This window comes from Dendropsophus ebraccatus, chromosome 11, assembly GCF_027789765.1.
Source record: "Dendropsophus ebraccatus isolate aDenEbr1 chromosome 11, aDenEbr1.pat, whole genome shotgun sequence".
Taxonomy (NCBI): domain Eukaryota; kingdom Metazoa; phylum Chordata; class Amphibia; order Anura; family Hylidae; genus Dendropsophus; species Dendropsophus ebraccatus.
Genome location: NC_091464.1, coordinates 1,133,536 through 1,157,265, shown reverse-complemented (window position 1 = coordinate 1,157,265; position 23,730 = coordinate 1,133,536). Strand labels below are relative to the sequence as shown.

At 51.8% G+C, this 23,730-nt stretch overlaps 1 protein-coding gene across 1 annotated transcript in view; it reads left to right on the top strand.

Moving 5' to 3' along the window:
* PKP1 (plakophilin 1) overlaps positions 1–23,730 on the top strand; it is a 178,040-nt gene that overhangs the window by 43,021 nt on the left and 111,289 nt on the right. The gene's annotated exons all lie outside the window — the stretch shown is intronic.

Genomic DNA, 23,730 nt, shown 5'->3' with positions numbered 1-23,730 from the left:
TATCAATTAAAATCAGACCCTGACGGACCCCCGACCCTAATCCGAGCGTTTAGTATTAGGGTTAGGGTTGGGGGTCGGATTAGGGTTATGTCCCACTGATTCTCATGTCTAACCCTCCCCACAGCCCCAACCCTAACCCTAACCCTCCTGATTAGCACCAACCCTGAGGGTTAGGGTTGTTGTGTGGGAAGGGGATAGTTAGATGATTTTAGTAACCCTAATCCGACCCCCAACCCTAACCCTAATACTAAACGCTCGGATTAGGGTCGGGGGTCCGTCAGGGTCTGATTTTAACTGATAGGGAGCCCGGAGTGGAGCAGCCAATGAAATCCGGCCGGGGCGGGGCTTGTCTGGGAGCTGTGTGCGCGCGCCCAGTGAGGTCCCTTTGCGGTATGGGATTTAGTCACTACCGAATACACAACCTCCTCCCTTGAGAACAGGGAGAAGACCACTTCCTTCCTCTCTGAGGTAGAGGACGGAACTCCACAGCAAGGGGAAGTCACATGGTACACCTGGCCAAAGCTCTACGGCCATTGGAGGAACCATGGTTACAGGGCAGGGTCACGTGATCCTCAGCCTTTGCATACCACTGCACAGAGTTAAACACATATACAATATACAGGAACCTGAGAGTAATAGGGACTATATAGTCACAGCTGCAGTGCAAATAGTTTCCAGAACAGGCATGGCTGTAATAGCAAAAGTAACCTGACAGTGAGAAACAGACAGCGGGTTCTGGGACACTGCACATTGGCAAAAAAAATTACATCTCTAAGGCCCAAAATGGTTTAGTCCTTAAATGCAAAATGGCGTACATGTATGGTGCAGTATGAGGGGCCTAGAAGCGTATGTACATATATGAGGCCTAGAAGTGTACATGTATGGTGCAGTATAAGGGGCCTAGAAGTGAACATGTATGGTGCAGTATGAGGGGCCTAGAAGTGTACATGTATGGTGCAGTATGAGGCCTAGAAGTGAACATGTATGGTGCAGTATGAGGGGCCTAGAAGTGTACATGTATGGTGCAGTATGAGGGGCCTAGAAGTGTACATGTATGGTGCAGTATGAGGCCTAGAAGTGTACATGTATGGTGCAGTATGAGGGGCCTAGAAGTGTACATGTATGGTGCAGTATGAGGGGCCTAGAAGTGTACATGTATGGTGCAGTATGAGGGCTAGAAGTGTACATGTATGGTGCAGTATGAGGGGCCTAGAAGTGTACATGTATGGGGCAGTATGAGGGCTAGAAGTGTACATGTATGGTGCAGTATGAGGGGCCTAGAAGTGTACATGTATGGTGCAGTATGAGGGGCCTAGAAGTGTACATGTATGGTGCAGTATGAGGCCTAGAAGTGTACATGTATGGTGCAGTATGAGGGGCCTAGAAGTGTACATGTATGGTGCAGTATGAGGGGCCTAGAAGCGTACATGTATGGTGCAGTATGAGGCCTAGAAGTGTACATGTATGGTGCAGTATGAGGGGCCTAGAAGTGTACATGTATGGTGCAGTATGAGGGGCCTAGAAGCGTACATGTATGGTGCAGTATGAGGCCTAGAAGTGTACATGTATGGTGCAGTATGAGGGGCCTAGAAGTGTACATGTATGGTGCAGTATGAGGGGCCTAGAAGCGTACATGTATGGTGCAGTATGAGGCCTAGAAGTGTACATGTATGGTGCAGTATGAGGGGCCTAGAAGTGAACATGTATGGTGCAGTATGAGGGGCCTAGAAGTGAACATGTATGGTGCAGTATGAGGGGCCTAGAAGTGTACATGTATGGTGCAGTATGAGGGGCCTAGAAGTGTACATGTATGGTGCAGTATGAGGGGCCTAGAAGTGTACATGTATGGTGCAGTATGAGGGGCCTAGAAGTGTACATGTATGGTGCAGTATAAGGAGCCTAGAAGTGTACATGTATGGTGCAGTATGAGGGGCCTAGAAGTGTACATGTATGGTGCAGTATGAGGGGCCTAGAAGTGAACATGTATGGTGCAGTATGAGGGGCCTAGAAGTGTACATGTATGGTGCAGTATGAGGGGCCTAGAAGTGTACATGTATGGTGCAGTATGAGGGGCCTAGAAGCGTACATGTATGGTGCAGTATGAGGCCTAGAAGTGTACATGTATGGTGCAGTATGAGGGGCCTAGAAGTGTACATGTATGGTGCAGTATGAGGGGCCTAGAAGCGTACATGTATGGTGCAGTATGAGGCCTAGAAGTGTACATGTATGGTGCAGTATAAGGGGCCTAGAAGTGAACATGTATGGTGCAGTATGAGGGGCCTAGAAGTGTACATGTATGGTGCAGTATGAGGCCTAGAAGTGTACATGTATGGTGCAGTATGAGGGGCCTAGAAGTGTACATGTATGGTGCAGTATAAGGGGCCTAGAAGTGTACATGTATGGTGCAGTATGAGGGGCCTAGAAGCGTACATGTATGGTGCAGTATGAGGCCTAGAAGTGTACATGTATGGTGCAGTATGAGGGGCCTAGAAGTGTACATGTATGGTGCAGTATGAGGGGCCTAAAAGTGTACATGTATGGTGCAGTATGAGGCCTAGAAGTGTACATGTATGGTGCAGTATGAGGGGCTTAGAAGTGTACATGTATGGTGCAGTATAAGGAGCCTAGAAGTGTACATGTATGGTGCAGTATAAGGAGCCTAGAAGTGTACATGTATGGTGCAGTATGAGGGGCCTAGAAGTGTACATGTATGGTGCAGTATAAGGAGCCTAGAAGTGTACATGTATGGTGCAGTATGAGGGGCCTAGAAGCGTATGTACATATATGAGGCCTAGAAGTGTACATGTATGGTGCAGTATAAGGGGCCTAGAAGTGTACATGTATGGTGCAGTATGAGGGGCCTAGAAGTGTACATGTATGGTGCAGTATAAGGGGCCTAGAAGTGTACATGTATGGTGCAGTATAAGGAGCCTAGAAGTGTACATGTATGGTGCAGTATGAGGGGCCTAGAAGCGTATGTACATATATGAGGCCTAGAAGTGTACATGTATGGTGCAGTATAAGGGGCCTAGAAGTGAACATGTATGGTGCAGTATGAGGGGCCTAGAAGTGTACATGTATGGTGCAGTATAAGGGGCCTAGAAGTGAACATGTATGGTGCAGTATGAGGGGCCTAGAAGTGTACATGTATGGTGCAGTATGAGGGGCCTAGAAGTGTACATGTATGGTGCAGTATAAGGAGCCTAGAAGTGTACATGTATGGTGCAGTATGAGGGGCCTAGAAGTGTACATGTATGGTGCAGTATGAGGGTCCTAGAAGCGTACATGTATGGTGCAGTATAAGGGGCCTAGAAGTGTACATGTATGGTGCAGTATAAGGGGCCTAGAAGTGTACATGTATGGTGCAGTATAAGGAGCCTAGAAGTGTACATGTATGGTGCAGTATGAGGGGCCTAGAAGCGTATGTACATATATGAGGCCTAGAAGTGTACATGTATGGTGCAGTATAAGGGGCCTAGAAGTGAACATGTATGGTGCAGTATGAGGGGCCTAGAAGTGTACATGTATGGTGCAGTATAAGGGGCCTAGAAGTGAACATGTATGGTGCAGTATGAGGGCCTAGAAGTGTACATGTATGGTGCAGTATGAGGGGCCTAGAAGTGTACATGTATGGTGCAGTATAAGGAGCCTAGAAGTGTACATGTATGGTGCAGTATGAGGGGCCTAGAAGTGTACATGTATGGTGCAGTATGAGGGTCCTAGAAGCGTACATGTATGGTGCAGTATGAGGGGCCTAGAAGCGTATGTACATATATGAGGCCTAGAAGCGTACCTGTATGGAGCAGTATGAGGGGCCTAGAAGTGTACATGTATGGTGCAGTATGAGGGGCCTAGAAGTGTACATGTATGGTGCAGTATGAGGGGCCTAGAAGTGTACATGTATGGTGCAGTATGAGGGTCCTAGAAGCGTACATGTATGGTGCAGTATGAGGGGCCTAGAAGCGTATGTACATATATGAGGCCTAGAAGCGTACCTGTATGGAGCAGTATGAGGGGCCTAGAAGTGTACATGTATGGAGCAGTATGAGGGGCCTAGAAGTGTACATGTATGGTGCAGTATAAGGAGCCTAGAAGTGTACATGTATGGTGCAGTATGAGGGGCCTAGAAGTGTACATGTATGGTGCAGTATGAGGCCTAGAAGTGTACATGTATGGTGCAGTATGAGGGGCCTAGAAGCGTACATGTATGGTGCAGTATGAGGCCTAGAAGTGTACATGTATGGTGCAGTATGAGGGGCCTAGAAGTGTACATGTATGGTGCAGTATGAGGGGCCTAGAAGTGTACATGTATGGTGCAGTATGAGGGGCCTAGAAGTGTACATGTATGGTGCAGTATGAGGCCTAGAAGTGTACATGTATGGTGCAGTATGAGGGGCCTAGAAGTGTACAAGTATGGTGCAGTATGAGGGGCCTAGAAGTGTACATGTATGGTGCAGTATGAGGCCTAGAAGTGTACATGTATGGTGCAGTATGAGGGGCCTAGAAGTGAACATGTATGGTGCAGTATGAGGGGCCTAGAAGTGTACATGTATGGTGCAGTATGAGGCCTAGAAGTGTACATGTATGGTGCAGTATGAGGGGCCTAGAAGTGAACATGTATGGTGCAGTATGAGGCCTAGAAGTGTACAAGTATGGTGCAGTATGAGGGGCCTAGAAGTGTACATGTATGGTGCAGTATGAGGGGCCTAGAAGTGAACATGTATGGTGCAGTATGAGGGGCCTAGAAGTGTACAAGTATGGTGCAGTATGAGGGGCCTAGAAGTGTACATGTATGGTGCAGTATGAGGGGCCTAGAAGTGTACATGTATGGTGCAGTATGAGGGGCCTAGAAGTGAACATGTATGGTGCAGTATGAGGGGCCTAGAAGTGTACATGTATGGTGCAGTATAAGGAGCCTAGAAGTGTACATGTATGGTGCAGTATGAGGGGCCTAGAAGCGTATGTACATATATGAGGCCTAGAAGCGTACCTGTATGGAGCAGTATGAGGGGCCTAGAAGTGTACATGTATGGTGCAGTATGAGGGGCCTAGAAGCGTACATGTATGGTGCAGTATGAGGGGCCTAGAAGTGTACATGTATGGTGCAGTATGAGAGGCCTAGAAGTGTAAATGTATGGTGCAGTATGAGGGGCTTAGAAGCGTATGTACATATATGAGGCCTAGAAGCGTACCTGTATGGAGCAGTATGAGGGGCCTAGAAGTGAACATGTATGGTGCAGTATGAGGGGCCTAGAAGTGAACATGTATGGTGCAGTATGAGGGGCCTAGAAGCGTACATGTATGGTGCAGTATGAGGGGCCTAGAAGTGTACATGTATGGTGCAGTATAAGGAGCCTAGAAGTGTACATGTATGGTGCAGTATGAGGCCTAGAAGTGTACATGTATGGTGCAGTATGAGGGGCCTAGAAGTGTACATGTATGGTGCAGTATAAGGAGCCTAGAAGTGTACATGTATGGTGCAGTATGAGGGGCCTAGAAGTGTACATGTATGGTGCAGTATAAGGGGCCTAGAAGTGTACATGTATGGTGCAGTATGAGGGGCCTAGAAGTGTACATGTATGGTGCAGTATGAGGGGCCTAGAAGCGTATGTACATATATGAGGCCTAGAAGCGTACCTGTATGGAGCAGTATGAGGGGCCTAGAAGTGTACATGTATGGTGCAGTATGAGGGGCCTAGAAGTGTACATGTATGGTGCAGTATGAGGGGCCTAGAAGTGTACATGTATGGTGCAGTATGAGGGTCCTAGAAGCGTACATGTATGGTGCAGTATGAGGGGCCTAGAAGCGTATGTACATATATGAGGCCTAGAAGCGTACCTGTATGGAGCAGTATGAGGGGCCTAGAAGTGTACATGTATGGAGCAGTATGAGGGGCCTAGAAGTGTACATGTATGGTGCAGTATAAGGAGCCTAGAAGTGTACATGTATGGTGCAGTATGAGGGGCCTAGAAGTGTACATGTATGGTGCAGTATGAGGCCTAGAAGTGTACATGTATGGTGCAGTATGAGGGGCCTAGAAGCGTACATGTATGGTGCAGTATGAGGCCTAGAAGTGTACATGTATGGTGCAGTATGAGGGGCCTAGAAGTGTACATGTATGGTGCAGTATGAGGGGCCTAGAAGTGTACATGTATGGTGCAGTATGAGGGGCCTAGAAGTGTACATGTATGGTGCAGTATGAGGCCTAGAAGTGTACATGTATGGTGCAGTATGAGGGGCCTAGAAGTGTACAAGTATGGTGCAGTATGAGGGGCCTAGAAGTGTACATGTATGGTGCAGTATGAGGCCTAGAAGTGTACATGTATGGTGCAGTATGAGGGGCCTAGAAGTGAACATGTATGGTGCAGTATGAGGGGCCTAGAAGTGTACATGTATGGTGCAGTATGAGGCCTAGAAGTGTACATGTATGGTGCAGTATGAGGGGCCTAGAAGTGAACATGTATGGTGCAGTATGAGGCCTAGAAGTGTACAAGTATGGTGCAGTATGAGGGGCCTAGAAGTGTACATGTATGGTGCAGTATGAGGGGCCTAGAAGTGAACATGTATGGTGCAGTATGAGGGGCCTAGAAGTGTACATGTATGGTGCAGTATGAGGGGCCTAGAAGTGTACATGTATGGTGCAGTATGAGGGGCCTAGAAGTGTACATGTATGGTGCAGTATGAGGGGCCTAGAAGTGAACATGTATGGTGCAGTATGAGGGGCCTAGAAGTGTACATGTATGGTGCAGTATAAGGAGCCTAGAAGTGTACATGTATGGTGCAGTATGAGGGGCCTAGAAGCGTATGTACATATATGAGGCCTAGAAGCGTACCTGTATGGAGCAGTATGAGGGGCCTAGAAGTGTACATGTATGGTGCAGTATGAGGGGCCTAGAAGCGTACCTGTATGGAGCAGTATGAGGGGCCTAGAAGTGAACATGTATGGTGCAGTATGAGGGGCCTAGAAGTGAACATGTATGGTGCAGTATGAGGGGCCTAGAAGCGTATGTACATATATGAGGCCTAGAAGCGTACCTGTATGGAGCAGTATGAGGGGCCTAGAAGTGAACATGTATGGTGCAGTATGAGGGGCCTAGAAGCGTATGTACATATATGAGGCCTAGAAGCGTACCTGTATGGAGCAGTATGAGGGGCCTAGAAGTGAACATGTATGGTGCAGTATGAGGGGCCTAGAAGCGTACCTGTATGGAGCAGTATGAGGGGCCTAGAAGTGTACATGTATGGTGCAGTATGAGGGGCCTAGAAGCGTACCTGTATGGAGCAGTATGAGGGGCCTAGAAGTGAACATGTATGGTGCAGTATGAGGGGCCTAGAAGTGAACATGTATGGTGCAGTATGAGGGGCCTAGAAGCGTACATGTATGGTGCAGTATGAGGGGCTTAGAAGCAGGGGCTGGCTGGCAAATTTTAGCCTGGGGGGCAAGCACACAGCACTGGCCCATGAGTAGCCGGCTAGCGGCCCATCCTTCAAGGACCACTCTAGGCCCTCACTTATTACGCTCCCCACATCAGTCAGTGCAGGGAAGGTAGATGCCACCCACTCCAATACTTTCTCCAGCGGCACTGTTCTCACACTTCTGATAACACATTCGGCCCTTTCAGTCATTTGTAAACAGGGAATTCCTACTGCTCGCTGTGACGGGGTCGGGATCTCTTTCGTTTATAAGTATATGGGACGGCTCAGCGCTGACACGGAACCATAGTCCCATAGACGTACATTGACAAGGTGACTTCTGGCCCCTTCACACAGAGCAGTAGGAATTCCCTGTCACAAATGACCAGAAGGGAAGGAGACGTTACCCGAATTGTTGGAACATCGCCGCTGGCAGGAGTACAGGCCCAGGGTGCCAACCACCGCCCCTGCACTGATGTGGGGTGGGTAATAATAGGTAAGGGCTGGAGTGCTCCTTTATAGGGAACCAATTAGCACAATTGTGCTGATATGGTTTTCAGCTGCACAGTATAGATCTACTATGCAGCTCCCCGAGGCTACCAGCCACTGAGTATAAGATGGTGGGAAAGCTGGGTGACCATATTATACTGAGTGAAAGATATTGGGGAAGCTGGGTGACCTCTATCATACTGACTACAAGATGCTGGGAAAGCTGGGTGACCTCCAACATACTGACTACTTTACAATATGCTCCAAAATACCCAACAAAATGTGTATATTGTTCTGTATGGTTCTGTATGAGTGCATATTGTTCTGTATGGGTGTATATTGTTCTGTATGAGTGCGTATTGTTCTGTATGAGTGTATATTGTTCTGTATGGGTGTATATTGTTCTGTATAGGTGTATATTTTTCTGTATGGGTGTATATTGTTCTGTACAGGTGTATATTGTTCTGTATGGGTGTATATTGTTCTGTATGGGTGCATATTGTTCTGTATGGTTCTATATGGGTGTGTATTGTTCTGTATGGGTGCATATTGTTCTGTATGGTTCTATATGGGTGTGTATTGTTCTGTATGGGTGTATATTGCACTGTATGGTTCTGTATGGGTGTATTTTGTTCTGTATGGGTGTATATTGTTCTGTATGGTTCTGTATGGGTGTGTATTGTTCTGTATGGGTGTATATTGCACTGTATGGTTCTGTATGGGTGTATATTGCTCTGTATGGGTGTATATTGTACTGTATGGTTCTGTATGGGTGTGTATTGTTCTGTATGGGTGTATATTGCACTGTATGGTTCTGTATGGGTGTATATTGTACTGTATGGTTCTGTATGGGTGTATATTGTACTGTATGGTTCTGTATGGGTGTATATTGTTCTGTATGGGTGTATATTGTTCTGTATGAGTGCGTATTGTTCTGTATGGGTGTATATTGTACTGTATGGTTCTGTATGGGTGTATATTGTACTGTATAGTTCTGTATGGGTGTATATTGTACTGTACGGTTCTGTATGGGTGTGTATTGTACTGTATGGTTCTGTATGGGTGTATATTGTTCTGTATGGGTGTATATTGTTCTGTATTGGTGTATATTGTACTGTATGGTTCTGTATAGGAGTACTGTATAATGTTCTGTATGGTTTTGTATAGGTGTATATTGTTCTGTATTGGTGTATATTGTTCTGTATGGGTGTATATTGTTCTGTATGGTTCTGTATGGGTGAGTATTGTTCTGTATGTGTGTATATTGTACTGTATGGGTGTATATTGCACTGTATGGTTCTGTATGGGTGTATATTGTTCTGTATTGGTGTATATTGTTCTGTATGGGTGTATATTGTTCTGTATGGGTGTATATTGTTCTGTATGGTTCTGTTTGAGTGTAAATTGTTCTGTATGGGTGTATATTGTACTGTATGGTTCTGTATTGGTGTATATTGTTCTGTATGGGTGTATATTGTTCTGTATGGTTCTGTATGGGTGTATATGGTACTGTATGCTTCTGTATTGGTGTATATTGCTCTGTATGAGTGCGTATTGTTCTGTATGGGTGTATATTGTTCTGTATGGGTGTATATTGCTCTGTATGGGTTAGGGCTGGGCGATATGGCCAAAAAATAAAATCTCGATTTTTAAAAAATTTTGGACGATTCTCGATTTAAACCTCGATTTTTTTGTTTTTGCTAAATAAATAGGACATTTTTCTCCCTGCAGCATCAGATAAGATTTTATTGACGTTTGAGACAACTATATTGTTTCCCAGTGTAACAGTACTCCCCCTGTGCCCCCATGTAGTAGACAAACACATTGTGTGCCCCATATAAGTAGTTTTCCCAAATATGTGCCCTATGTACTCTGTGCCCCCATATAGTATAGGCGATCTTCTTTGTGCCTTCATCTAGGTAGGGAGTAGTAGTGAGGGTATAGTGGATAAGGGGTGTAATAGTACAGGTAAAGATGAGGAGTGTGGTAGTAGTACAGGTATAGATGATGGGTGTAGTAGTACTACTGAGGGGGTATGGGGTGGACTGGGGGTCACTGAGTGGGTATGGGGCAGGCTGGGGGTCACTGAGGGGTATGAGGCAGGCTGGGGGTCACTGAGGGGTATGAAGCAGGCTAAGGGTCACTGAGGGGTATGGGGCAGGCTGGGGGTCACTGAGGGGTATGAGGCAGGCTGGGGGTCACTGAGGGGTATGGGGCAGGCTGGGGGTCACTGAGGGGTATGGGGCAGGCTGGGGGTCACTGAGGGGTATGGGGCAGGCTAAGGGTCACTGAGGGGTATGGGGCAGGCTGGGGGTCACTGAGGGGTATGAGGCAGGCTGGGGGTCACTGAGGGGTATGGGGCAGGCTGGGGGTCACTGAGGGGTATGAGGCAGGCTGGGGGTCACTGAGGGGTATGGGGCAGGCTGGGCGTCACTGAGGGGTATGAGGCAGGCTGGGGGTCACAGGGGTATGGGGCAGCTGAGGGGACACTGAGGGGTATGGGGCAGGCTGGGGGTCACTGAGGGGTATGAGGCAGGCTGGGGGTCACTGAGGGGTATGGGGCAGGCTGGGGGTCACTGAGGGGTATGGGGCAGGCTGGGGGTCACTGAGGGATATGAAGCCGGCTGGGGGTCACTCAGGGGTATGGGGCAGGCTGGGGGTCACTGAGGGGTATGAGGCAGGCTGGGGGTCACTGAGGGGTATGGGGCAGGCTGGGGGTCACTGAGGGGTATGGGGCAGGCTGGGGGTCACTGAGGGATATGAAGCCGGCTGGGGGTCACTCAGGGGTATGGGGCAGCTGAGGGGACACTGAGGGGGTATGGGGCAGCTGAGGGGACACTGAGGGGGTATGGGGCAGCTGAGGGGACACTGAGGGGGTATGGGGCAGCTGAGGGGACACTGAGGGGGTATGGGGCAGCTGAGGGGGTATGGGGCAGCTGAGGGGGACTAGGCAGGCGTGGTAAAGTGTCAGAACTGCGCGGTGAGGTGCAGGGCCGGCGGTCAGGAGAGATGTGGTACCGGCGGCTCCAGCCTCTTCACAGAGCCGCGGCTGACCTCTCCCGCCCCTTACACGTTAGTGCCGCGCTGAGCTGCGTCCCGCTCTCTTCCTGTCACACGTGCAGGTCCTGTTCTGTGGAGGAGGCGGCAGGGATCGCAGCAGAAGGAGAGAACGTCGCTGCGGGTCCTGGAGCTGTACAGCGGGCAGCGACGTTCTCTCCTTCTGCTGCGATCCCTGCCGCCTCCTCCACAGAACGGGACCTGCACGTGTGAAAGGAAGAGAGCGGGACGCAGCTCAGCGCGGCACTAACGTGTAAGGGGCGGGAGAGGTCAGCCGCGGCTCTGTGAAGAGGCTGGAGCCGCCGATACCACATCTCTCCTGACCGCCGCCCCTGCACCTCACCGCGCAGTCCTGCAACTCTCTCCGGACCCGACACTTTACCGCGCCGCCCGCAATGATTTTTTGTGAAAATCGAATTTACGATTTTCACAAAAAATCAAATTGATTCTAACTGTCTGGGCGATTAATCGAATTAATTCGATTAATCGCCCAGCCCTAGTATGGGTGTATATTGTTCTGTATGGTTCTGTATGGGTGTATATTGTACTGTATGGGTGTATATTGTACTGTATGGTTCTGTATGGGTGTATATTGTACTGTATGGTTCTGTATGGGTGTATATTGTTCTGTATGGGTGTATATTGTTCTGTATGGTTCTTTATGGGTGTATATTCTGTATGGGTGTATATTGTTCTGTATGGGTGCGTATTGTTCTGTATGGGTGTATATTGTTCTGTATGGTTCTGCACAGGTGTATATTGTTCTGTATGGGTGTATATTGTACTGTATGTTCTGTATGGGTGTATATGGTTCTGTATGAGTGCGTATTGTTCTGTATGGGTGTATATTGTTCTGTATGGGTGTATATTGTTCTGTATAGGTGTATATTGTTCTGTATGGGTGTATATTGTTCTGTATGGTTCTGTACAGGTGTATATTATTCTGTATGGTTCTGTACAGGTGTATATTGTTCTGTATGGGTGTATATTGTGCTGTATTGGTGTATATTGTTCTGTATGGGTGTATATTGTTCTGTATGGTTCTGTATGAGTGCGTATTGTTCTGTATGGGTGTATATTGTTCTGTATGGGTGTATATTGTACTGTATGGTTCTGTATGGGTGTATATTGTTCTGTATGGTTCTGTATGAGTGCGTATTGTTCTGTATGGGTGTATATTGTTCTTTATGGGTGTATATTGTTCTTTATGAGTGCGTATTGTTCTGTATGGGTGTATATTGTTCTGTATGGGTGTATATGGTACTGTATGGTTCTGTATTGGTGTATATTGTTCTGTATGGGTGTATATTGTTCTGTATGGTTCTGTATGAGTGCGTATTGTTCTGTATGGGTGTATATTATTCTGTATGGGTGTATATTGTTCTGTATGGGTGTATATTGCTCTGTATGGGTGTATATTGTACTGTATGGTTCTGTATGGGTGTGTATTGTTCTGTATGGGTGTATATTGTACTGTATGGTTCTGTATGGGTGTATATTGTACTGTATGGTTCTGTATGGGTGTATATTGTTCTGTATGGGTGTATATTGCTCTGTATGGGTGTATATTGTTCTGTATGGTTCTGTATGGGTGTATATTGTACTGTATGGTTCTGTATGGGTGTATATTGTACTGTATGGTTCTGTATGGGTGTATATTGTACTGTATGGTTCTGTATGTGTGTATATTGTTCTGTATGGGTGTAAATTGTTCTGCATGGTTCTTTATGGGTGTATATTCTGTATGGGTGTATATTGTTCTGTATGGGTGCGTATTGTTCTGTATGGGTGTATATTGTTCTGTATGGTTCTGTACAGGTGTATATTGTTCTGTATGGGTGTATATTGTACTGTATGTTCTGTATGGGTGTATATGGTTCTGTATGAGTGCGTATTGTTCTGTATAGGTGTATATTGTTCTGTATAGGTGTATATTGTTCTGTATGGGTGTATATTGTTCTGTATGGTTCTGTACAGGTGTATATTGTTCTGTACAGGTGTATATTGTTCTGTATAGGTGTATATTGTTCTGTATGGGTGTATATTGTTCTGTATGGTTCTGTATGAGTGCGTATTGTTCTGTATGGGTGTATATTGTTCTTTATGAGTGCGTATTGTTCTGTATGGGTGTATATTGTTCTGTATGGGTGCGTATTGTTCTGTATGGGTGTATATTGTTCTGTATGGGTGTATATTGTTCTGTATGGGTGCGTATTGTTCTGTATGGGTGTATATTGTTCTGTATGGGTGCGTATTGTTCTGTATGGGTGCGTTTTGTTCTGTATGGGTGCGTTTTGTTCTGTATGACCGTATATTGTTCTCTATGAGTGTGTATCATTCTGTGTGTGGGGGCACAGCAGTCTGAAATATGTGTGTGGGGGGGAGGCAAAGCAGCCTGAAGGGGGGGGGGGGGGGCAAAGCAGCCTGAAAATGGGGGGGGGGGCGCAGCCTGAAGGGGGGGCACAGCAGCCTGAAAGGGGGGGGGGGAGGGGCACAGCAGCCTGAAGGGGGGTCACAGCAGTCTGAAGTGTGTGTGTGGGGGGGGGCACAGCAGCCTGAAAGGGGGGGGGGAGAGGCAAAGCAGCCTGAAGGGGAGAACACAGCAGTCTGGGGGGAAGGCTCACACAGCAGCCTTAGGAGGTACATATCAACTACAGGTGCAGAGGGGCAATGCAGCCTGTGGAAGAGGGTGCAGCTATAGGGGGTAAAGGGCAGCAGCTACAAGGGGTTGGGGGACCAGATGCTAGTGTGTGTGTTTGCCTCTGTCAGCCCAGCCCAGCAGACAGCCCTCTCCTCTCTGTCCCGACCTCCCTCCTATCTACAACCCGAAGTACCTGCATTATAGCTGCTGAGCAGAGAGCAGGACACGAGGGGGATGGTCAGGGAGCAGGAGCCCGTAGCTGGAGGACGCTGTGTTGCTGGAGGTTAGCAGCAGCCTCCTCATCTCCACACTGTGTAATACAGGAAGTCCTGGGCCAGGAGGAACATGGGACGGTACACAGGGGCGGGGCTTAACGGGGGCGGGGCTTAACGGGGGCGGGGAGCAGCTTCAGCTGCAACTGGCATCACAGACCGGCCCTGCAGCACAGGCAGAGAGGAGAGCGCTGGGGCGGTAAGCAGCCTCAGTGCGGCCCTGTAATGTACTGGGGAAGGCCGGTCCGGGGGGCAGATGCCACCCTGCCCCCCGGCCCAGCCCGCCCCTGCTTAGAAGTGTACATGTATGGTGCAGTATGAGGGGCTTAGAAGTGTACATGTATGGTGCAGTATAAGGGGCCTAGAAGTGTACATGTATGGTGCAGTATGAGGGGCCTAGAAGTGTACATGTATGGTGCAGTATGAGGGGCCTAGAAGTGTACATGTATGGTGCAGTATAAGGAGCCTAGAAGTGTACATGTATGGTGCAGTATGAGGCCTAGAAGTGTACATGTATGGTGCAGTATGAGGGGCCTAGAAGCGTACATGTATGGTGCAGTATGAGGGGCCTAGAAGTGTACATGTATGGTGCAGTATGAGGCCTAGAAGTGTACATGTATGGTGCAGTATGAGGGGCCTAGAAGCGTACATGTATGGTGCAGTATAAGGGGCCTAGAAGTGTACATGTATGGTGCAGTATGAGGGGCCTAGAAGTGTACATGTATGGTGCAGTATGAGGGGCCTAGAAGTGTACATGTATGGTGCAGTATGAGGGGCCTAGAAGTGTACATGTATGGTGCAGTATGAGGGGCCTAGAAGTGAACATGTATGGTGCAGTATGAGGGGCCTAGAAGTGTACATGTATGGTGCAGTATGAGGGGCCTAGAAGTGTACATGTATGGTGCAGTATGAGAGGCCTAGAAGTGTACATGTATGGTGCAGTATAAGGGGCCTAGAAGTGAACATGTATGGTGCAGTATGAGGGGCCTAGAAGTGTACATGTATGGTGCAGTATGAGGGGCTTAGAAGTGTACATGTATGGTGCAGTATGAGGGGCCTAGAAGCGTATGTACATATATGAGGCCTAGAAGTGTACATGTATGGTGCAGTATGAGGCCTAGAAGTGTACATGTATGGTGCAGTATAAGGGGCCTAGAAGTGTACATGTATGGGGCAGTATAAGGGGCCTAGAAGTGTACATGTATGGGGCAGTATAAGGGGCCTAGAAGCGTACATGTATGGGGCGTAGAAGCGTACATGTATGGGGCCTAGAAGTGTACATGTATGAGGCCTAGAAGCGTACATGTATGGGGCCTAGAAGTGTACATGTATGGGGCCTAGAAGCGTACATGTATGGGGCCTAGAAGTGTACATGTATGGGGCCTAGAAGCGTACATGTATGGGGCCTAGAAGCATACATCTATGGGGCCTAGAAGCGTACATGTTTGGGGCCTTGAAGCGTACATGTATGGGGCCTAGAAGCGTACATGTATGGGGCCTAGAAGCGTACATGTATGGGGCCTAGAAGCGTACATGTATGGGGCCTAGAAGCGTACACGTTCAGTACATGTTCAGCCCTGGTTTTTCCAGTAGGAGACCCCTTGTACCCACCATCCCAGGACCCATCACCTGCAGTCCCAGGCGGTGATTGTTGTGCAGGAACAGGCCGTTCCCATTGCCGCGCACTCACCGTTGTCATCCTCCAGGACTGCGCAGGCGCAGCTATATTGGCGCTTGTGTTTTTGGAAGGATTGGCCTTCTGCCCAGCATCCCTCTACCAGTCAGTTGTGGTCCCAGTTGGTCCCATTACTGGTTTCTGCAGGTGGATTGTGTTGGGGGTGCAGGAACTTCTGATCCCTTCAGTTGTGTGAGAGAAGCGATGGAGTGACTGCTGTCTGGTGCAATAAGGGGCCCCCAGACACAGCTTTTTTGTGGCGCTTTTCTGTCCTCCGTTTGCGTTTGTCGTTTTCCTGTTCATGTGTATTGTGTTTGGTGCCACGTTTTTATGGACCGCTTTGGACATGAACTTGGACTTCATTGGACACCGACGTAAACACGTGCACACCAGAAAAGTGACCCCTACCTTGCTGGGATGGGCGCCAGACCCGGAACAGTGAGATTGTGTACAGAGTTGCTGAGCCAATCAGCGGTTGAGGGGGTGTCCTGCCTTAGCTGCTGATTGGTTGAGCAGACTTGCTGGAGCAAGAGCCCAACACATATCAAGCTCAGTGTGCCGGGTCTGGTGAAGGAAGATGATGTCTGATGGTATGAGGGGCCCCCCAACACCCACGGTGCCCCAGTCCCCGAAAGGAAGGGAGGTCACTTCACCCCCTTCCTTGCTGGCACAGGTGCAGTACGAGATCAGTCTGGCCCCCAGGGGGTTAAGTGGGGATGCAATGTCCAGGATACTGTAAGGAGCAGAACACCTGTCAAAATTATGGGTGTTCTGCTCCTTCTTTTTTTTTTTTTTTTTTGTGTTTCTCTCGTTTTTGTTCTCAGGTATTGCTATCTGGAGGATTCGGTCAAATCTAGTTGACTACGTCGATGACAAGGGGGGTGGGGCTGTTTTCATTTGATGAAAAATATTTTTCAGTTGTGTGGAAGCTGTGATAGATGCATCCATTACTAAGCCTAGGCTAAGTGTTAGCTGGTAACATGGCTAAGCCCCCCATTATTACCCCAGTTCCCACCACACCAGGAGTGCTGGGAAGAGCCGGGTACCAGTAATGTCAGTCTGTGACTGGACGGCAGCAGGCTGGTATTATTAGGCTGAGGAGGGACAAAATTAAGGGCCCTTCCCACCCAGGTACTACTAAGCTGCTGCTGTTTGTATTTTACCCGGCTGGTTATTGAAACGGGGGGATCCTATTTATTTATTTTTTTTGTAAGAAAATGCATGTAGGATTCTCCCTATTTCTATAACCAGCCAGGTAACAAGCCAAACAGCAGCAGCCTAGTAGTACCAGGGTACCTCCTCAGCCTAATAATTCCAGCCTGCCACCACCCAGTCCAGGAGTGCGATTTTTTTTGACCATCTGGGACTACTGGTACTCAGCTCTTCCCAACACTATGGTGGGTACTGCGGTAATAATGCGGGGCTTACACTGAGAAGCCCGGCTTAGTAATGGATGCATCTATCAGACAGCTTTCACTACTAAGCCTGTAAGGTAAAGAAAAAGAGACTATACACACTGAATTTTTTTTCACTAAAATAAAAACACCTCACACCCCTTGTTGGTCATATTTAAAAAAAAACAAAAAAAAAACAATATGCCTGTCCCTTATGTAGTCCACAAAATCCCCCGTAATCCTCAGGATACCGAAATCTGAAAAACACAAATACACTGTCTATATAGGAAAGGGGACCCACCTGCCATGAAGCCCCGCCTAGGTGACACTGTCCATATAGGAAAGGGGGCCCACCTGCCATGAAGCCCCACCTAGGTGACACTGTCCATATAGGAGAGGGGGCCCACCTGCCTTAAAGCCCCACCCAGGTGACATTGTCCATATAGGAGAGGGCCCACCTGCCATAAAGCCCCGCCCAGGTGACACTGTCCATATAGGAGATCGCCCACCTGCCATAAAGCCCCACCCAGGTGACACTGACCATATAGGAGAGGGCCTACCTGCCATAAAGCCCCGCCCAGGTGACACTGTCCATATAGGAGAGGGGCCCACCTTCCATAAAGCCCCACCCAGGTGACACTGACCATATAGGAGAGGGCCCACCTGGCATAAAGCCCCACCCAGGTGACATTGTCCATATAGGAAAGGGGGCCCACCTTCCTTAAAGCCCCGCCTAGGTGACACTGTCCATATAGGAGAAGGCCCACCTGGCATAAAGCCCCACCTAGGTGACACTGTCCATATAGGAAAGGAGGCCCACCTGCCTTAAATCCCCGCCTAGGTGACACTGTCCATATAGGAGAAGGCCCACCTGGCATAAAGCCCCACCCAGGTGACATTGTCCATAGAGAAAAAGGGGGCCCACCTGCCATGAAGCCCCGCCTAAGTGACACTGTCTATATAGGAGAGGGAGCCCATCTGCCTTAAAGCCCCACCCAGGTGACATTGTCCATATAGGAGAGGGCCCACCTGCTATAAAGCCCCGCCCAGGTGACACTGTCCATATAGGAGATCGCCCACCTGCCATAAAGCCCCACCCAGGTGACACTGACCATATAGGAGAGGGCCTACCTGCCATAAAGCCCCGCCCAGGTGACACTGTCCATATAAGAGAGGGGCCCACCTTCCATAAAGCCCCACCCAGGTGACACTGACCATATAGGAGAGGGCCCACCTGGCATAAAGCCCCACCCAGGTGACATTGTCCATATAGGAAAGGGGGCCCACCTTCCTTAAAGCCCCGCCTAGGTGACACTGTCCATATAGGAGAAGGCCCACCTGGCATAAAGCCCCACCCAGGTGACACTGTCCATATAGGAAAGGGGGCCCACCTGCCTTAAATCCCCGCCTAGGTGACACTGTCCATATAGGAGAAGGCCCACCTGGCATAAAGCCCCACCCAGGTGACATTGTCCATATACGAGAAGTGCACATAGAGTGGGGGGGTCACCACTTTAACCCCTTTAAATGCCACAATATTAAGTAATATATCAACCCAGTTGTTGATCTGCATCTAGAGTTGGCCTTTTACTATATAAGTAAGCATATTGGGTATCACTCAAGTCAGCGTGACTGGTCGGCCCTTACTGCACCAGGATATAGCAGTTCTGTGGGCTCACAGTGCATAGAACAGCCGCCAGGATATAGCAGTTCTGTGGACTCACAGTGCATAGAACGGCCGCCAAGAGGGGCTTCTTATCCTTAGGATTATAGGTCATTAGCATGAAATCAGTTTCTGGCCCCACACATTACAGCCAATGGGAATGGGCCTGGCCAGGGGGATGCCAGGAATTAGCCCCCCTACCACATGATATTAGGGACCTATCCCAAGGATTGGCCATTGCTAATATTATAATCCCAAACACTCCTTAAAGTATAACTTACATTTCAGAAAACTTTTAACCTGTTCTAGTGACATGTACACATGTAGGTCCATAGGTACCCCAGCAGGCAGGTCCCCATAGGTAGGTAGATCAGGGGAGGCCGGGGGTCCTCGTTACATATCAGGAGAGGCCAGGGGGGTGGTGAGGTCAGACTGTGTTCTGTTGGTGGAGAGGGGGGCGGTGTGATCAGACTGTGCTCTGTTGGTGGGGAGGGAGGCGGTGGGATCAGGCTGTGCTCTGTTGGTGGAGAGGGGGGCGGTGGGGTCAGACTGCGCTCTGTTGGGGAGGGAGGGTAGGATCAGACTGTGCTCTGTTAGTAGGGAGGAGGGGGCGGTGTGATCAGACTGCGCTCTGTTGGTGGGGAGGGGGGCGGTGGGATCAGGCTGTGCTCTGTTGGTGGAGAGGGGGGCGGTGGGGTCAGACTGCGCTCTGTTGGTATGGAGGGGGGTGGTGTGATCAGACTGCGCTCTGTTGGTGGGGAGGGGGGCGGTGGGATCAGGCTGTGCTCTGTTGGTGGAGAGGGGGGCGGTGGGGTCAAACTGCGCTCTGTTGGTGGGGAGGGTGGCGGTGGGGTCAGACTGCGCTCTGTTGGTGGGGAGGGGGTTGGGATCAGACTGTTCTCTGTTGGTAGGGAGGGGGGCGGTGTGATCAGACTGCGCTCTGTTGGTGGGGTGGGCGGTGGGATCAGGCTGTGCTCTGTTGGTGGAGAGGGGGGCGGTGGGGTCAGACTGCGCTCTGTTGGTGGGGAGGGGGGTGGGATCAGACTGTGCTCTGTTGGTAGGGAGGGGGGCGGTGTGATCAGACTGTGCTCAGTTGGTGGAGAGGGGGGCGGTGGGATCAGGCTGTGCTCTGTTGGTGGGGAGGGGGGCGGTGGGATCAGACTGTGCTCTGTTGGTGGGGAGGGGGGTGGTGGGATCAGGCTGTGCTCTGTTGGTAGGGAGGGGGGGCGGTGTGATCAGGCTGTGCTCTGTTGGTGAGGAGGGGGGGCGGTGGGATCAGGCTGTGCTCTGTTGGTGGGGAGGGGGGCGGTGGGGTCAAACTGCGCTCTGTTGGTGGGGAGGGGGGGCGTGGGGTCAGACTGCGCTCTGTTGGTGGGGAGGGGGTTGGGATCAGACTGTTCTCTGTTGGTAGGGAGGGGGGCGGTGTGATCAGACTGCGCTCTGTTGGTGGGGAGGGGGGCGGTGGGATCAGGCTGTGCTCTGTTGGTGGAGAGGGGGGCGGTGGGGTCAGACTGCGCTCTGTTGGTGGGGAGGGGGGTGGGATCAGACTGTGCTCTGTTGGTAGGGAGGGGGGGGGGTGGGATCAGACTGTGCTCTGTTGGTAGGGAGGGGGGCGGTGTGATCAGGCTGTGCTCTGTTGGTGAGGAGGGGGGCGGTGGGATCAGGCTGTGCTCTGTTGGTGGGGAGGGGGGCGGTGGGATCAGACTGCGCTCTGTTGGTGGGGAGGGTGGCGGTGGGGTCAGACTGCGCTCTGTTGGTGGGGAGGGGGGTGGGATCAGACTGTGCTCTGTTGGTGGGGAGGGGGGCGGTGTGATCAGACTGCGCTCTGTTGGTGGGGAGGGGGGCGGTGGGATCAGGCTGTGCTCTGTTGGTGGAGAGTGGGGCGGTGGGGTCAGACTGCGCTCTGTTGGTGGGGAGGGGGGCGGTGGGGTCAAACTGCGCTCTGTTGGTGGGGAGGGGGGTGGGATCAGACTGTGCTCTGTTGGTAGGGAGGGGGGCGGTGTGATCAGACTGCGCTCTGTTGGTGGGGAAGGGGGAGGTGGGATCAGGCTGTGCTCTGTTGGTGGAGAGGGGGGCGGTGGGGTCAGACTGCGCTCTGTTGGTGGGGAGGGGGGGTGGGATCAGACTGTGCTCTGTTGGTAGGGAGGGGGACGGTGTGATCAGACTGTGCTCTGTTGGTGGGGAGGGGGCGGTGGGATCAGGCTGTGCTCTGTTGGTGGGGAGGGGGGCCGTGAGATCAGACTGTGCTCTGTTGGTGGGGAGGGGGGCGGTGGGATCAGGCTGTGCTCTGTTGGCGGGGAGGGGGGCGGTGGGATCAGGCTGTGCTCTGTTGGCGGGGAGGGGGGCGGTGGGATCAGACTGTGCTCTGTTGGTGGGGAGGGGGGCGGTGGGATCAGGCTGTGCTCTGTTGGTAGGGAGGGGGGCGGTGTGATCAGGCTGTGCTCTGTTGGTGAGGAGGGGGGCGGTGGGATCAGGCTGTGCTCTGTTGGTGGGGAGGGGGGCGGTGGGGTCAAACTGCGCTCTGTTGGTGGGGAGGGGGGCGGTGGGGTCAGACTGCGCTCTGTTGGTGGGGAGGGGGTTGGGATCAGACTGTTCTCTGTTGGTAGGGAGGGGGGCGGTGTGATCAGACTGCGCTCTGTTGGTGGGAAAGGGGGCGGTGGGATCAGGCTGTGCTCTGTTGGTGGAGAGGGGGGCGGTGGGGTCAGACTGCGCTCTGTTGGTGGGGAGGGGGGTGGGATCAGACTGTGCTCTGTTGGTAGGGAGGGGGGCGGTGTGATCAGACTGCGCTCTGTTGGTGAGGAGGGGGGCGGTGGGATCAGGCTGTGCTCTGTTGGTGGAGAGGGGGGCGGTGGGGTCAGACTGCGCTCTGTTGGTGGGGAGGGGGGTGGGATCAGACTGTGCTCTGTTGGTAGGGAGGGGGGCGGTGTGATCAGACTGTGCTCAGTTGGTGGAGAGGGGGGCGGTGGGATCAGGCTGTGCTCTGTTGGTGGGGAGGGGGGCGGTGGGATCAGACTGTGCTCTGTTGGTGGGGAGGGGGGGCGGTGGGATCAGGCTGTGCTCTGTTGGTAGGGAGGGGGGCGGTGTGATCAGGCTGTGCTCTGTTGGTGGGGAGGGGGGCGGTGGGGTCAGACTGCGCTCTGTTGGTGGGGAGGGTGGCGGTGGGGTCAGACTGCGCTTTGTTGGTGGGGAGGGGGGTGGGATCAGACTGTGTTCTGTTGGTGGGGAGGGGGGCGGTGTGATCAGACTGCGCTCTGTTGGTGGGGAGGGGGGCGGTGGGATCAGGCTGTGCTCTGTTGGTGAAGAGGGGGGCGGTGGGGTCAGACTGCGCTCTGTTGGTGGGGAGGGGGGCGGTGGGGTCAGACTGCGCTCTGTTGGTGGGGAGGGGGGCGGTGGGATCAGACTGTGCTCTGTTGGTAGGGAGGGGGGCGGTGTGATCAGACTGCGCTCTGTTGGTGGGGAGGGGGAGGTGGGATCAGGCTGTGCTCTGTTGGTGGAGAGGGGGGCGGTGGGGTCAGACTGCGCTCTGTTGGTGGGGAGGGGGGGTGGGATCAGACTGTGCTCTGTTGGTGGGGAGGGGGACGGTGTGATCAGACTGTGCTCTGTTGGTGGGGAGGGGGGCGGTGGGATCAGGCTGTGCTCTGTTGGTGGGGAGGGGGGCGGTGGGGTCAAACTGCGCTCTGTTGGTGGGGAGGGGGGCGGTGGGGTCAGACTGCGGTCTGTTGGTGGAGAAGGGGGAGGTGGGATCAGGCTGTGCTCTGTTGGTGGGGAGGGGGGTGGTGGGATCAGGCTGCACTCTGTTGGTGGAGAGGGGGGCGGTGGGGTAAGACTACGCTCTGTTGGTAGGGAGGGGGGAGGTGTGATCAGACTGCTCAGTTGGTGGGGAGGGGGGTGGTGGGATTAGGCTGCGCTCTGTTGGTGGGGAGGGGGGATGGTAGGATCAGACTGCGCTCTGATGGTGGGGAGGGGGGGTGGGATCAGACTGTGCTCTGTTGGTGGGGAGGAGGGCGGTGGGATCAGACTGTGCTCTGTTGGTGGGGAGGGGGGCGGTGGGGTCAGACTGTGCTTTGTTGGTGGGGAGGGGGGCGGTGGGATCAGACTGTGCTCTGTTGGTGGAGAGGAGGGCGGTGGGATCACACTGTGCTCTGTTGGTGGGGAGGGGGGCGGTGGGGTCAGACTGTGCTTTGTTGGTGGGGAGGGGGGGGGTCAGACTGTGCTCTTTTGGTAGGGAGGGGGGATGGTAGGATCAGACTGTGCTCTGTTGGTGGGGAGGGGGGCAGTGGGGTCAGACTGTGCTTTGTTGGTAGGGAGGGGGGCGGTGGGATCAGACTGTGCTCTGTTGGTGGAGAGGAGGGCGGTGGGATCACACTGTGCTCTGTTGGTGGGGAGGGGGGCGGTGGGGTCAGACTGTGCTTTGTTGGTAGGGAGGGGGGCGGTGGGATCAGACTGTGCTCTGTTGGTGGAGAGGAGGGCGGTGGGATCACACTGTGCTCTGTTGGTGGGGAGGGGGGTGGTGGGGTAAGACTGCTCTGTTGGTGGGGAGGAGGGAGGTGGGGTCAGACTGTGCTCTGTTGGTGGGGAGGGGGGCAGTGTGGTCACACTGTGCTCTGTTGGTGGGGAGGGGGGTGGTGGGGTAAGACTGCTCTGTTGGTGGGGAGGGGGGTGGTGGGGTCAGACTGTGCTCTGTTGGTAGGGAGGGGTGCGGTGGGGTCAGACTATGTTCTGTTGGTAGGGAAGGGAGCGGTGGGATCAGACTGTGCTCTGTTGGTGGGGAGCGGTGGGGTCAGACTATGTTCTGTTGGTGGAGAGGGGGCGGTGGGGTCAGACTGCGCTCTGTTGGTAGGGAGGGGTGCGGTGGGGTCTGACTGCGCTCTGTTGGTGGGGTGGGGGGCGGTGGGATTAGACTGCGCTCTGTTGGTGGAGTGGGGGCGGTGGGATTAGACTGCGCTCTGTTGGTGGAGTGGGGGGTGGAAATTATACTTAATGCTTTAGTCTTCCTTCTGTCTTTAGTATGGCAGCTCAGCAAATGAGCAGGTGCAGTCCTATAGTGTATATACATGGAGACCTGATCTTCCAGATTATCAGAGGATCTTTCTGCTGATCTGGAAGGTCTGATGGTAACGCAGCA